This window comes from Muscardinus avellanarius (assembly GCF_963383645.1).
Source record: "Muscardinus avellanarius genome assembly, chromosome: 12".
Classification (NCBI taxonomy): domain Eukaryota; kingdom Metazoa; phylum Chordata; class Mammalia; order Rodentia; family Gliridae; genus Muscardinus; species Muscardinus avellanarius.
This window is the reverse complement of record NC_137798.1, coordinates 3,267,334-3,280,602: the sequence shown is the minus strand read 5'-3', so window position 1 is coordinate 3,280,602 and position 13,269 is coordinate 3,267,334. Positions and strand designations below refer to the sequence as shown.

The 13,269-nt window shown below is 38.8% G+C and overlaps 1 pseudogene across 1 annotated transcript; it reads left to right on the top strand.

Moving 5' to 3' along the window:
- Positions 1–9,159: 9,159 nt before the first annotated feature.
- Positions 9,160–11,410, top strand: LOC308271543 (heat shock protein HSP 90-alpha-like; annotated as a pseudogene). Its single transcript has one exon. The product of its transcript is annotated as a heat shock protein HSP 90-alpha-like (transcript).
- Positions 11,411–13,269: the final 1,859 nt, after the last annotated feature.

The window sequence follows — 13,269 nt, the reverse complement described above, 5'->3', positions numbered from 1 at the left end:
AGGAATCTCATTAAAGTGTTTCTAAATTCAACCAGTACAGAAATATAAAAAGGAAAGCTTCTAGAAAATGAAGCTAGAGATAGTCCATTATTAAATTGAAAGAATGCTACATCAGTAGCATTAGTAGTGTAGCATCAGACTCTAGACACCAGTTCTGAACCCAAATTCCTGCAAGGGTGGGAAGTTACAGGAATGAATGATTGAGGCTGGGGTGAGAGACAGCATAGAGTTTAGGGACTGTGTCAAATTGAAAAGAAGCTATTGTGTCGCAGCTCAGCGTCCATCAATTGCAGCCAGGTCAGAATAGCACAGCCAGGTGGTTTGATCTGGCAATTTTTTTCAAGGAAAGGAAGAAATTCAGATTTTTATGTGGGGGCATTCCAGTTTTTAATGTTCCCAATAGAAGAAAATACTGTCCTACACAATACAGATACTTGGGCTCCTTTGTAACCTGCTACTGACCAGCTCAGCTTGGCACTAGGGACTCTGCCAGGGTGTTGGGACCCTTTGGGAATGGTTTCTCGAAAGGTGGGCAAAGGCTTTGGTTGTAGTTCTGCAGAGACTTCTCTACAGCGATCTTTCCCTTTTTATGAAATAAACTCCTTTAAGTTTCTGTCTACGATGCTAAAAGTGGAGATTCCTCCCCGGAAAAAAATCTGGAAATGACTGATACGGACAATTGTCTCTTGTGAAATTGACACTTTATTACAAAAACCCAGGAAAATTTATATTCTTTCACCAGTGAGATTAATAGTAAAAAAGTGTTAACACCAGAGAACAATAGTGAAGGACATGTAAACAAGGTAAAAGGACACTATTCCGGCATTCAAGATTAGCTCTGGATCCTGTGATCAAATCCAGCCCCTGCCCTTGCAGACAGGTGGCTCCAAAGGGCAAATTCCAGAAGGCACAGGCACGCCCAGGGCTTGGAGAATTTGGCCTCTCATGGAATCTCCTTTAACTCTTTTCAGAACTTTTCATTCCTAGGGCTTATTCCATATGGCTGGCATGGGGAGATATGGCGATCCAAAGGGTTGAGATGGAGGTCTGCCAGGTTTTGTCTGCAGTACCATCTGAAGTCTAAAAGCTTAAACAAGCTCACAACGCAGTTTAGCAGATAAACACCAAAAAGTAACATGAAGTTTTTAGATTTAATTGTCAGATGTACTTCTCTAGCTGCTGAGCACTTTTCCTCAAACGATAGGCTTATTAGAAACCTATTCCTCTTTTAATAATCCATTTTCCTACCACAAACCTTCTGCAACTTCCTTTTAATCTTCTGATTACCCTGATTCTCTCTTTCCCATTTGGGACAATCTTAGGATAAACTCTTCTTCATACAAAAATGCTTTCTTATTCTCACCATATTTCCTTTCTTCATACCTGCGCATTTATTATATCTGTCCTTTATTCTGACATATCCATTTCTTAACCACATGGTGCCTCCCTGTCTCCGGCAGCACACATACTGGGTGTAAAGGTCAAGAATCTTCCTGGCCTTTCGGCTCTATTGTATCGGGCAGTATTGGCTGCTCATCAACTAGGCTGCTTTGAAGACACACACAAAGTTTATCTTCTCTGTATCTAGGCCAGATCACAAGGAGAGGGGGTAAACAGAGGCACCGGTTGCCTCCCTTGCAAGTTTTTAGGGCAAATGGCTTCAGCTGACTCCTAAGGCTTTTACTATAGGTTAATGATTAGAATGAAGGTCAGAGATAGAGAGGAATTCTGCATTTGTAATTGCTGTAGCTGGAATGCTACCACAGCATCTGAATTCTGACTAGAATTACAGCTTGAGCGAGGGCGTTTAAAGGTTCAGACAAATTACTAGAAAATTTTTTTCCCACAGACTCAGTTTCTCCCACAGTCCTGACCTTACATCACCGGAGCAATTCATGTGGAAAGTTAAAAGAATCATTACCAAAAGAATAATAGTTATGAAAGAATATCTAAGAATGGGGGAGTACTCTGGCCAGAGACAACGCTCCCCCTCGGGGCACTGTTTTCTTTAAGCATTTAGCCAATTCTGCACACGAATCTCTCACGCACGCAGATCCCGAGGAAAAGGAAGCAGCGGCGGCAGTAACCTTTGTCCACGGAGATGGAGAGGAGAGGAAGTAGGAGAAGGAAGCAGGGAGCATAGAGTTGGGTGGGAAAGGAGTAAGTATGAAAGGCTTCAGGAAGGGAAGTAGAACCAAAGCCCAGGTTGGTTTCCCCTGGGCCCACTATGCTAATGCAGAAGTAAACTCATTTTCAACCTTAATTAGTCACCTTTGCAATGAAGAAAACTGGCCGGGACATTCTCTGTACCGTACCATCTGCGTATTTACCTTCACAAACCAAAGTTCCAAACTGATGCGCAGGATGCCTAGTCTTTATGTATGTCATAAAGATGGTCTTCATGACAATCTTCCAAGATTTCTGATTCAGAAAGACTGGTCTAGATCATGCAGTTTAGTCTGGTTTTGAAAACTGGCAAAAAATATATTTGACACTTGGTTCAGTGTGGATTACAAAAAATAGGAAGGGGTTTATAAAACAAAAAGAATCCCGTATTAGCATGAGTCCGTAATGCTTTCATGGTCTATCATGGAAGCTAACAGGCACAGAATAGGATATTTACAAGGCTATAAGAACTTGGGGGCACAGAGCAAATAGGCACAGAATATAAAATCTACAAGGCTAAAGGAGCATGATATACAGGTTTCTGCAGGGCCTTCTGTAGGATTTAGGGCGGGTGGTGTTGAGCAAATCAGATCTAGAAAGCCTTGTTACCATGTACAGACATGTATGTGCCATAGTGACCCCATCACCAGCCTGCTACATCTTATTATGTCATCAGTAGGGCTTTTTTTCAGTTATTGTTCTGAATATTCAGTGAGTCTGTCCAAACACTCAGTTCTAGAAATCTTATTTTATTATTTACTGTCATCTGTTCTCGCTTTGTGAAACTTCTATTTGTCAGATGATGTTAACTCTGATTTTAAAACTATTTTCTTGTCTTTTGTTAAATCTAGTTTTTGTGTTTCCTTAATTTTTTCTTCAAATTTTCACTTGAATTATTCATTTCCACTATCAATATTTATAATAGCTTTTTCATATTCTCTGAAATATATATTTAATATATAAATATTTAAATATGTACACATACATAAGCTTTAATATACAAGGTATGATACATTACATATCTACTTGACAGGATATATCATTACTGTGTAACATATTCTATTATATAGCATACCTTATATATTTTTCTCTGTATGTGTGCATAAGAGATCCAAACGCCCACTGAATGTTCAGAACAAAAAATGAAAAAACAAAAGACCCATAGGACTTATAATACAGTAATAAACAGTGTTAAATTCTTGAATATGGTAATAGGAGGTTTTTCAAATTCTCTGTACATAAACATTATGATTCATATTAAATAGTTATATAGCATTATAAAGACACTATAAATGATATTAATATGTAATAATATAAATACTTTATATAGTATAATTATACACCTATTAATATACAATAATAAATAATTATATATGTTATATAATTATATATAATATAATATACCTAATACATAAATATTTTATATAGTATAATTTAAGTGGGTAGACAGACAAGTAAGTTTATAATATATATAGTCTTCCAGCTCAGTATTTACTGTGGCCCATCTTGTCCTTCAGACAGCAGTATCTTTTGTTCCCCTTACTCCATTTTCATCCAGGATCCATTTTCACTGGGTCCAGGAAGAAGAAAGGATAAGCTCATTCCTGGAGTTTTCCTTGCCTTCAGTTTTGAGTCTTGGAATCCAGGGTTCTTGTATCTTTTTTCATGCAACAACGCTGCTCTAGGCATGCCCTCTAGGCATGAGGGCAGAGTTATATTCTTCTGTTTCACTCTACTCCTCTCCTCTGAGAATTTTCTTTTCTTTTATTAGCTACCAGTGTCTTCATCATGGAAGTAAACTATGTAGAAACTACAATTATTTTCAGATTCCTTGTTTTGTTTGTTTGTTTGTTTGTTTTGGTTTGGTTTTGGTGGTACTGGGGTTCCTGGAAACCCTTCTACCTCTAGGCTACACTCCCAGACCTATTTTATATATTTTTTTGGAAACAAGAGTCTCTTAAGCCAGCGCAGCTGGCTTCAAACCAGTGCGATCCTCCTGTCTTCACCTCCCACGTGTGGGGATTACAAGCGTGTGCCACCATGCCTGGCTAATTCCTTCTTTTGAGTTGGATGTTTTGATCTGGTCTGTGCAATGTTAGGGTAAGGTGTGTCTGTCAGGAAGTTTGAATCCGTGACCTCAACTACAACTCCATTGTGCAAGTACAACTGATGACGAGTTACTTCATCCCTTTTGAAAGAATTAAAAAAAGATGTGATTGTATTATATCATAATAGCCATCATGTGGGCAAAGATAGCTGATCTTTTTATTTGAGAGTTTCTTTTTATTTTATCAAGAAAAATATATGCTTTAGATCTTAGAGATAAAGTCTAAAATGATCTATACTTACATATTAATGTATACGTAGATATTATTGGTAGTATAGCAAACATTTTAATGTATTAAACTTTACCTATATATTATATACAAAATGTGCATAAGACATAAAAATAGATCTTTAACCTGCTCACTTGTTTCAGTAAAAAACATATAAACTCTAAATATAGTAGGAAAGAAAACTTTTAAAACCTAGACAAATATTTTTTTTCTTAAACTTCCTGATGCCTTTTCTGTCTAGAGGTTCATAAGTATACACTACGGAGCTATATTTTTACTTAAACTATCCATTAGTTAACTATACTCTTGACTTTTTAAAATTTTGTTTGGTCAGAAGCTGTAAGTCTACATAAATAAGGAAGAATAAGAAAGTTTTAAATTGCTTATAACAGGCAGACTAAATAAAATCTTTTTAAAAAATGCTGCACATTTAGAAGTGACAAGAAGTTCTTTCTGAATAACACCATTGATTCCTGGTGTTGACACTGGCTTTTAAATGCTGGCTCCATTCTTTTTCAAAGTGATGAGGACAAATATGTGAAGAAATATTATATTGGGAAGGTAATTTTATTAATTAGGATATTTGCTTATCTAGGTTAAATCAAGTGGTCTTTTGTTCTCAAAGTATTTCAAAAATTACAAAATAAATAAAAACTTAAAAATACTTTTTTTTTAATTTTCCAGAAAGTTTCAAGAACATGCAGTCCCAGAGTTGGAAGTATGTACTGTGTAGCTAAGGGACCAATTTGATGGTTAAATTCCCTGGTACCAATTAACTGGAAATAATTTTCCAAACTCTTAGAAAAGTAAATTTTTCAGAAAAAAAAAATACTTGGAGACATTCATAGAAGCTATATGTACCTTAACATATAATAAGACTCACACTTCATATTAACCAAATGCATATTACCTGAGCACACATTCTTCCAAAAGCACTTTTGTCTCTGGTATGTTTTGTGACTCACGGAGGTGGCTTTGTTCAAATGCTATGAGTGTCAAAATTGCTTTCTCTTTTTCAGACTCCATCCAGCCTGTGTTGCATCTTTATCAAGATACGCAAAAGAGTCTACTGTGTTTCTATCTAAAAAAACAAACAAAAAAAAAAAACAAAGTAGACGATCACTTTGGAAACATCCAGATAAGTATTTTGCCTGACATTTCTGACTTTCCAGAAGAAAATGTATTCTTAACTTTTACTTTAAAAAGAAAATATTTATGTGCCAGAAGGTGAGCAGCACCTTCCAATAACAACAGTTAGAGAAAAAAGAAAACAAAATTGAGTCTTATGGGGCGAGAGAGAGAGAGAGATGTCTTCTTTTGTCAACTATTCCACTGAGCAATTTCTGCTCTATCCTTCAGACAATTGATTCACTATTACAACATCTTATTTGAACCTCTCCTAAAGGATGGGGTCAAAAATACGTCCCACGCACAGGGTACTTAATAAACGTGTGAGCCTGGAGTAGTGGTGCACACCTACCATCCCAGTACTTGGAAGGCTGAGACAGGAAGATCACAGGTTCACGGCCAACCTCAGCTACTTAGTGAGGCCCTCTGCAACATAGGGAAACCCTGTTTCCAAATGAAAAACAAAATAAGGCTGGAGGTGTAGCTCAGAGGTAGAATGGCTCTCTGAGTTCAACCTCTAGTCCCAAAATAATAATAATAATAATAAAAATAAAAGAAAGAGATTTAACCTACAGGAACACTTATAATAAAAGTGTATTGTTTTATGCTTCTCTTCCTGTCTCTGTCTCTTTTGTTTTCCTTTCATGAAATATAAGTTTTTTCTAAGTTATGGGTAGATCTTCTCCTGTTGTGACGGCCACTGGTTCTTAATTCTTTACATACATATTATTTTGTTGAGGGACAGAAATATGTATGATAGTCATATTGACTAATTAGTTTCTTTTTTAGGAAAGTACCACTGTCTAGTGGAAGAGTCTGATTTGATTACTAATGTTCTCCCTTTGATGATTAGATATTCTTATTAATTTTTTAATCTGTCAGTTTGCTATCTTATACCATATATATGGTATAGAGCATGTTACTTTGATATACATACATACAGTGGATTGATTTCAGCAGACAAAAAATTAATTCATCCATCATCTCATACTGCTACTTTCTCTTTTTATGGTAAGAATATCTAAATCCACTCTCATAGCTATTTTCCAGTATACAATATTATGAACTATAATCCTTATGTCCTACATTTTATCTCAAGTCTTCTTGTTCATGGTACATTATTCTAATGTACCCATAACTTTATACTCTTTGACCATTCCTCAGCCCTGCCCCAGCCCCAGCCCCCATCCACTGTTCTACTCTGTTTCTATGTATATTGACGAGGTCTTTTTGGTGGTAACTTATACTCCCTCCTGACTTGAAAAAAAACCCTCATTTTTCACATAGGTAACGTGTAAAGCATACAAAAATGTTGGTGCTTATGAGCCACTGATACAGGAGCTGCAAATAAAATTCCCCAGATGTCAAGCTGTCAACTAAGCACATACACATTCTGGGTTTGTGAACTTGGATTTCGCAGTGTGGGATGTCCATTTTATTTTTTCCAGTTTCAGCCCACCAAACGATTAGTTTCATGCTATGTTTTTAATATGATAGCAGTATGCTGGGTATATCAGCACACACTTGTAATCCCAGTATTTGGGAGGCTGAGACAGGAGGGTTGCAGGTTTGCAGTCAGCCTCAGAAACAGTGTGGCTCTCCACAACTTAGTGAGAGCCTCATTTAAAATTTAAAATGTTAAAAAGGGCTGGGGTGTAGCTTGGAGGTAGCATGCCCCTGAGAGTTCAATCCCCAGTATCACACACACACACACACACACACACACACACACACACACACACACACTATAGCAGTATCCAGAGGTACCTATTTGAGAAATTGCTTTCCAGTCTTCCTACACAACTGCCTTGCTTGCAACAAGTAAATAATAGATCCCAAGCTGCGCCCTTGTCCTGTAATGTTCTCAGTTAATTCTTTAGTAACTAGAATGGGTTTGCTCTAGTCACAGCAGGCACTTAAGACAAAAACCATGCAGCCAGAGCCAGGCATGGTGGTGCACACCTGTAATCCTAGTATGTGAGAGGCTGAGACAGAAGAATCACTGGTTTGTGACCGGACTCAGAAACTTAGCAAATCCCTTTGTAACTTAGTGAGAACTCGTTTCAAAATAAAAAGTAAAATAGGGCTGTAGGTCAGAGGTAGAAAGCCCCTGGTTCACACCCCAGTAACATAAACAACAGCAACAAGAACCATTCATTCAGCAATCCCCTTCCCTGGCATTATACCAGCTTCCTCTTCTGAGCTGCCCTAGGTCTACACAAATCTCCCTAATCACCGAGTCGTACTCAAGGTGACATCCTTTGATTCTTTAAAGCACCGTGTTTTAATTTGTGCTTCTATGACTCCCTTCTCCAGTTGATTTTATTCGTCAAATGTTCACTTCCTTTGGGGTCTTTGTCAAAGATGAATAATGGAGGAAATTGAGGCTCCATGTGGGGATCAAACCTATGATTTTGGGGCTCACTTGTGCAACTTTCTAACTTCCTAAGAAAACAGGCCATATTTAAGTCCAATACAAATACCTTGTCCTTACATGCCCCAGCCCCCACTGCGGGAGAAGAAAACTGTGGTGGTATGTTTAAAGGCTGAAAGGGAAGGAAACCTTAAGCCAAGTAAATTGAAAATAAATATTATTCTTCTCTAAGGCTGCACCAGAGTAAAAAATAATCTCCTTTCAAGAAACAAACTTTGCTGTTAGCCCTCAATGTGCCAAAAAGTCAAGCATGGTAGCTCTTACTCTGCACCTTCCTGAAAGAAGGTTAGAGGATGTTTTCCTCTCACACTGGAAACTCAGCATTATTTAGAGTCTCTTCTAAACTTTCAGTATTCTAGGATTCAAAAATATTTGTTTCCAGCTCAAAAATACATAGAGGGTATTCATTTTAAATATCATTTTTGTGGCCAGGTGTGGTTGTGCACACCTGTAATCCTAATATTTGGGAGTCTGAGACAGGAGGATTTCAGATTCAAGACCAACTTCAGCAGCCTACAAGAGACCCTGTTTCAAAACAAATAATAAAAAGAGAGAGCTCAGAGGTAGAATGCCTCTGGATTCAACCCCAAGTGCCACAAAAATAAAATAAGCATCTTTTTGGCATCCTTGTTTTCCCAAATAAAAGTAATAGAAATCTTAAGTAATAATTAAAATTCTTTACAGTGTTTTCTGAGAAACACATCTACATACCTAAAAGAGATTTAAAAATTATCAGAATGGTGATGATGTCCTTTGGATCCAGAATCACAAAATGCCAAAATACTATATATAACTAGGCTTTGCCTTTGCTGAGTGAGCTGAGAAAAGGTATAGGAAGAAAATATCTGAATCATAAGGCATAAGTCACTAAAGGTCAGTGTGGTTCTTGACATTTATTAAAACAATTGAGAGGGGCTTCCGCACGCGCCGGGCGCAGGGGCGGGCCGTGGCTAGGGCGCAGGCGCGGGCACGCGGCGGCGGCTGCGGTTGGGGAGGGTTCTTCCCGAAGGTTCGGAAGGCTTCTGGAAAAAGCACCGCGCGCTGGCCCGCCTCTATATAAGGGCAGCGCGGGGCGGCGCGCCAGTTGCCTCAGCGATGCGGTGCTGCTGCGTCGAGGAGCTAATGCGGTCTTCAGCCAAAATTTCTGAGGAAACACAGACCCAAGACCAGCCGATGGAGGAGGATGAAGTGGAGACTTCGCCTTTCAGTAAGAAATTGCCCAGTTGATGTCACTGATCATCAATACTTTCTACTCGAACAAAGAGATCTTTCTGAGGAAACTGATATCAAATTCATCTGATGCTCTGGACAAAATAAGATATGAAAGCTTGACAGATCCCAGTAAACTAGACTCTGGGAAAGAGCTGCGCGTTAATCTCATTCGAACAAGCAAGACCGGACCCTCACTATTGTGGATACCGGAATTGGAATGACCAAGGCCGATCTGATCAGTAACCTTGGTACCATTGCCAAGTCTGGTACCAAAGCATGCATGGAGGCTTTGCAGGCTGGTGCAGATATCTCTATGATTGGCCAGTTTGGTGTTGGTTTTTATTCTGCATATTTGGTTGCTGAGAAAGTAACGGTGATCACCAAACACAGTGATGATGAGCAGGGAGTCCTCTGCAGGGGGTCTCTCACAGTGAGGACTGACACAGGGGAACCTATGGGTCGTGGGACCAACGTTATCTTGCATCTGAAAGAAGACCAAACTGAGTACTTGGAAGAAAGAAGAATAAATAAATAAATAAATAAAGGAGATTGTGAAGAAACATTCACAATTTATTGGCTATCTATCCTATTACTCTTTTTGTGGAGAAGGAGCGTGATAAGGAAGTTCATGATGATGAGGCTGAAGAAAAGGAAGATGAGGAAGAAGAGAAAGAGAAAGAAGAAAAGGAGTCTGATGACAAGCCTGAAATCGAAGATGTTGGTTCTGATGAAGAAGAGGAAGAGAAGAAGGAGGGTGACAAAAAGAAGAAAAAGAAGATGAAGGAAAAATACATTGACCACGAAGAACTCAACAAAACAAGCCTATTTGGACCAGAAATCCTGATATTACCAATGAAGAGTATGGAGAGTTCTATAAGAGCTTGACCAATGACTGGGAAGATCACTTGGCAGTAAAGCATTTTTCCGTTGAAGGACAGTTGGAATTCAGAGCTCTTCTTTTTGTCCCAAGATGTGCTCCTTTTGACCTATTTGGAAATAGGAAGAAATAGAACAACATTAAGTTGTATGTACGCAGAGTTTTCATCATGGATAACTGTGAAGAGCTGATACCTGAATATCTGAATTTAACTAGGGGAGTTATAGACTCTGAGGATCTTCCTCTGAATATTTCTCGTGAAATGCTGCAACAAAGCAAAATTTTGAAAGTTATCAGAAAGAACGTGGTCAAAAAATGCTTAGAACTGTTCACAGAGCTGGCAGAAGATAAAGAGAACTACAAGAAGTTTTATGAGCAGTTCTCCAAAGATATAAAGCTTGGAATACACGAAGACTCTCAAAACTGGAAGAAGCTTTCAGAGCTTCTACGATACTACACATCTGCTTTGGGGGATGAGATGGTTTCTCTCAAGGACTATCGCACCAGAATGAAGGAAAACCAGAAGCACATCTATTACATCACAGGTGAGACCAAGGACCAGGTAGCTAACTCAGCCTTCGTGGAGCGTCTTCGGAAGCATGGCTTAGAAGTGATCTGTATGATTGAACCCATCGATGAGTGCTGCGTCCAGCAGCTGAAGGAATTTGAAGGGAAGATGTTAGTGTCCATCACCAAAGAGGGCTTGGAACTTCCAGAAGATGAAGAAGAAAAGAAGAAACAAAAAGAAAAAATGACAAAGTTTGAAAACCTCTGCAAAATCATGAAAGACATCTTGGAGAAAAAGGTTGAAAGGTAGTCGTGTCCAACCAATTGGTGATATCTCCATGCTGTATTGGTACAAGCACATACGGCTGGACGGCAAACATGGAGAGAATCATGAAGGCACAAGCCCTAAGAGACAACTCAACAATGGGTTACATGGCAGCAAAGAAACACCTGGAGATCAACCCCGACCACTTCATTATTGAGACCTTAAGGCAAAAGGCAGAGGCTGACAAGAACGACAAGTCTGTGAAGGATCTGGTCATCTTGCTTTATGAAACAGCGCTCCTCTCTTCTGGCTTCAGTTTGGAGGATCCCCAGACACATGCTAACAGGATCTACAGGATGATCAAACTTGGCTTAGGTATTGATGAGGACAACCCAACTGCTGACGATACCAGTGCTGCGGTCACTGAAGAAATGCCTTCCCTTGAAGGAGATGACGACACCTCGCACATGGAAGAGGTCGACTAATCTCCCCCTGGAGAACGATGTACACAGCCTGATACTTTACCTTCATTCCCGCTGATAATATATTTTCAAGGATTTTTTTTGTTCTTTATTTTTGTTAACATTTAAAAACCTGTATAGCATGATAACTACTTAAGGGGAAGATAAGATTCCTTTAAGTGCTACTTTGATACTCTAGGCACTAAAGCAGCTAGTAATGCTTTTCTAGTTTCACCCTGACTCATTTTAACAGGTCCAAGATGTGTTGTAAGACATGTTACCTGTAACTTTGTGGTCTAAAAGTGTTAGCTATCAAGTTGTATCCCATAGGTAGAACGGACCAAATCTTGTCACTTGAAGCATTCTGAGGTAAACCTTCATGTTTAAGAGAAAAACGTTTGTTGCAAGGGCTTGAGTTTCTGCCTGCTAGGATCTACTCTAACCCTCCTGCCCCTGTAGTTACTAGTTTTGCATGTACTAGTCCTCTAGAAATCGGTGTGTTCATTGACACAACTAGATGAGAGGAACCTTCACCGGCTTATTTCCCTAAGAAAGTGCTGTCTAGAGGAACAAAACTTGTAAACTTCCTTGTGTGTTACAAGACCATTTGAAAAGTAACAAGAACTATGAAAAATGTAGTGCCCAAGTGACATTCTACCTAAAAGGGTAAATAAACAGTTAAAACATGAAAAAAAATTGAGAGGAAGAAAAATAGCAAAGTGAATTCTTTCGATGCAGGAGATGTCTTTTCTGTATTTATGAGCCTTTTCCACTTATTACCACTTATTCTCCTTATTAATGACGGCTGAGCACTGGCTTCCCAGTGTATTTACTTGTAGTAGGAAATGAGGGAAATGACTTCAGGGGAGCCTTCTCCACAGGAGTGCTTACTGATGGCATAAACCTTTGTGGAGTCACCATAGCAGGGAGATCCTTCTCTAACACACCCGGTAGGCCAGGGGACTGGAAAATGATGGTGCCTTCTGCATGCGAAAGCGTTCACCTCAGTCAGTAGCATCCTGGAAGTGATGTCAAAATGTCGCCTTAGGAGGTTTCTGACGGGCCCACAGGAAGCCTGTAACGTCCCTCCTTTCCAAACAGACTAGTAAGTGTCTCCAGATAATCTATTTATTCCAGTTTTTTCCTTTGCACTTGATCTGAAAGGTCAAGAATTAGTTAACGTTGGAAGTTCTTTGAACATAAGACAGTTACTCATTCTTCATGGGAAAATGATAGCTTATAATTGTTTCTATTAAATAATATCCCATTTCCAGATTATATGTTACATTGTCCTGTTGAATATACAAAAGGATAAAACTTCTACCATCTAAAGATAACTGCAGGTGTATGATGTGTTTGTATTTGAATGAAGACGGAAAATATGATTCTTAGCTGGGTGTGGTGGTACACGCTTGTAATCCCAGTACTTGGGAGGCTGAGACAGGAGGATCACAGGTTCACGGCCAGCCTGCTTAGTGAGGCTCTCTGCAACTTAGTAAGACCCTGTTTCAAAATAAAGAATAAAAAAATAGGGCTGGGGGTGTAGTTCATAGGTAGAATGCCCCTGGGTTCAATTCCCAGTACCACAAAAAATAGGATTCTTTATTCTATATGAGAGTCTACCTACATCACTAAAAACAGTTTATATAAGTAATACTTAGTGGCCACCTAGTACTCCAATGTACACTTACTCAAATTAAGTTGACCCAAATTAATTACTAATATTTAGTCTTTTAGCTAATAAAGACGCAATTTGATGTGATTCATACTAGTAAAAATCTATTTAAAATTTGTTCCATGGTTTTTGACATCATGTCTACCTTTTTCAAACTTTTAAATAGCTGACCAATGAACATTTATGAGCATATTTGTGTTTGTTCACA